Consider the following 3,320-nt stretch of genomic DNA (forward strand, 5'->3'; position numbering starts at 1 on the left):
ACTCAGCCTCATCCTTAGGAACTTCCTTGATCATGCGTGTCAGCCGGCTCGGAACCCAAAGCGGAGCCTCTTGGCCCTGTGGAAAAACACATACAGCTCCCCTGGATCTTGCCACCATAAGATCCGGTCCATACCATTTGTTATCCAATACATCTTTCCACATCACATAAAGACTGTCCTGGTGTTTAATGAGGGCTCTCCGCCCCTCTCTCAGAATGTCCACATTGTTTTTCTCCTTGAGGCCGCATCTGGACTGACGGCTGCGCAACCAGAAACAGCAGGCTAGGACAAACACCATAAACACCAAGAACACAGGACCCAAGGATCAACTCCCACAAACAGCATACTTGGAGAGACTGCAATCAACATACTAGGAGAAACTTACTGACGTCACCATTCCTCGTGTTGAGTTCTGAATCCTCTTTGGGCCCTCTCCTGGCAACTGAAGTTCCCGGGTTTCGGCACCAGCTGCGGTGAACTTCTCAACCAGCGAGAAAGAACAACCACCACACGAGGATTATTCTCAGATCACGCTTTATTGGAGTGCCTCTTGGTTGATGGGGAGCAGGAAGCAAGGGGGCCCGAGAGCACTAAAGCAGCTGATTATATAGGAAATAGGCACATGGGTCGCCCTGTGATTGGCTGCCACCATCAGCTGACACTAGACTGCTTCAGGATAGGCCCAAGGACTCTAAACCACCGAGCATGCAGGAAAAGGGGAACCTGCAGCTCCCAAAGGCATAGCCATATATGGAGTTGTTTATTTTCAACAAGACAGGCTGTCGGCGCCATCTTGTAATGGCGATCCTGTCTGGCTCCCTGCAGTTTAATATTGGCATAAATACAGACATGTGGATCAATGGAATCAAATTAAAGACCCTGATATTAATCCACATACCTATGAACACCTAGTTTTAGACAAAGAATCTAAATTATACAATGGAAAAAATAAAGCATCTTCAACAAAAAGTGCTGGTATAACTGGATGTCAACATGCAGAAGAATCCTCATGCACAAAACTCAAGTTAAAATGGATAGAAGACCTCAACACCAATCCTGTTACACTGAAGCTCACTAAATAGAAAGTGAGAATTAGTCTTGAACACATGGGCAGAGGAGACCACTTCCTAAATATAACACTAGAAGCACAGAAAAGGAGAGCAACAATAAATAAATGGGGCATTCTGAAACTGGGAAGCTTCTGTATGGCAAAGAACACACTCAATAAGACAAAACAGCAGCCTACTGACTGGGAAAAGATCTTATCAATCCCACATTGGACAGAGGACTGATGGTAGTGGGATTTCATTTATATTTTAAAAAAATAAAGCTTACCTGGAGATCAGAGAGTAAAACAGCCCCACTAGTCAGCTTTACAGATTAGGCAGTGGTAACATACACCTTTAAATCCAATAGCCACACTAGTTGCCACAGAAACTGGGTAGTGCATTCCTTTAATACCTGTTGTACATGCCTTTAATCCCAGCCCTAGACAGGAATATAAAATGGGAGGAGAAAGTTCACAGACTCAGTCTCATTCTGAGGTTTCGTGGAGGCAGGATCACAATTTTCAGAATGAGGTTGACGGAAGAGCCATGACTGGCTGCTTTGCATTTCTTGTCTTCAGGTTGAACCCCATTATTTGTCTCTGATTTTTTATAAACTGTGCTACATTTGATCTCCAAAATATATAAATAACAGAAGAAGCTAGACATTAAAATATCAAATAATCCAATTTTTAAAATGGGGTACAGATCCAAACAGTGAATTCTCAGTAAAGAATCTCAAATGGCAAAAGACACTTAAAGAACTCCTCAACATACATGGTCACCAGGGAAATGCAAATCAAAATGACTCTCAGATACCATCTCATACCAGGCTGAATGACTAAGATCAAAAACACCAATGATAGTTTATGCTAAAGATTATGTGGAGTAAGAAAAACACTCCTCCACTGCTGGTGGGAGTGCAAACTTGTACAGTCACTTTAGAAATCAGGTTCTCAGCCGGGCGGTGGTGGCGCACGCCTGTAATCCCAGCACTCGGGAGGCAGAGGCAGATGGATCTCTGTGAGTTCGAGGCCAGCCTGGTCTACCAAGGGAGTTCCAGGATAGGCTCCAAAGCTACAGAGAAACCCTGTCTCGAAAAACCAAAAAAATAAAATAAAATAAAAATAAATAGAAATCAGGTTCTCAAAAAATTGGGAATCAATGTATCTCAAGATCCAGCAATACCTCATTTGGGAATATACCCAAAGGATGCTCAATCATCCTAAAAGGTCATTTGCCCAGCTATGTTAAAAGCAGCATTATTTGTAATAGCCAGGATCTAGAAACAACCTAGATGCTCCTCAACTATAGAATGGATTAAAAAAAAAAAGTGATACATTTCCACAATGGAGTACTAGTCAGTGGTAAAATACTATGACATCTTGAAATTTGCATACATTTGGATGGAACTAGTAAAACCAATACTGAGTGAGGTGACCAAGATCCAGAAAGGCAAACATGGTATTTATTCACTCATCAGTGGACATTAGACATAAAGCAAAGGATAACTAGTCTATAGCTCATGAAACCAGAGAAGCTAGGTAACAAAGAGAATTCTAAGAAAAACATACATGGATATCCCTGGGAAAAGGACATGAGAAGATTTCCTGAGAAAATAGGGAGCCTGGGAGTGGGGAAGAATGGAGGACAGAAGGGGAGTAAGAGCAGAGAGGGGAAGAGAACATGAGGAAGCAGAATAGTCGAGATGGAGGAAGGACAGAGAGGGAGAACAAGGAATGAGGGGTCTTGATTGAAGGAGCCATTATGGAGCTAGCAAGAAACCTGGCAGTAGAGAAATTCCCAGAAATATACAAGGATGATCCCAGCTAGGAGCCTATGCAATAGAGAATATGGTGCCTAACCTGGCCTACACCTTTAATCCTTTATTTAAATTTAGTGATGGATGTGTAATGTACCTAAATTTGGTATTAATTTCAATTTCCTTGGTGAATAATGATGTTGAGTAACTTTTCATGTGCTTATCAACCAGTTAGGCAATCTCTTTTGTAATGTGTTTGTTGTTAAGTCTTTTAACAATTTTTTAAATGGATTGTCAGTCTCTATACCCCAATTGTAAGAGTACTTTATATAGTCTGGATAAGAGTCTTTTGTATGCATTGCAAATTTCTTCTCCCACTCTCTGTCTTGCCTTTTAACTCTTTTAATATCATTATATAATGAACAGAAATTTTAAATTTTAATATAGCACAAATTACAAACCTGTTCCTTGATAATTAGTGCTTTTTTTATTCTGCTTAATAAATCTTTACT

The sequence above is a fragment of the Microtus ochrogaster genome, chromosome 4 (assembly GCF_000317375.1).
Source record: "Microtus ochrogaster isolate Prairie Vole_2 chromosome 4, MicOch1.0, whole genome shotgun sequence".
Taxonomy (NCBI): Eukaryota; Metazoa; Chordata; class Mammalia; order Rodentia; family Cricetidae; genus Microtus; species Microtus ochrogaster.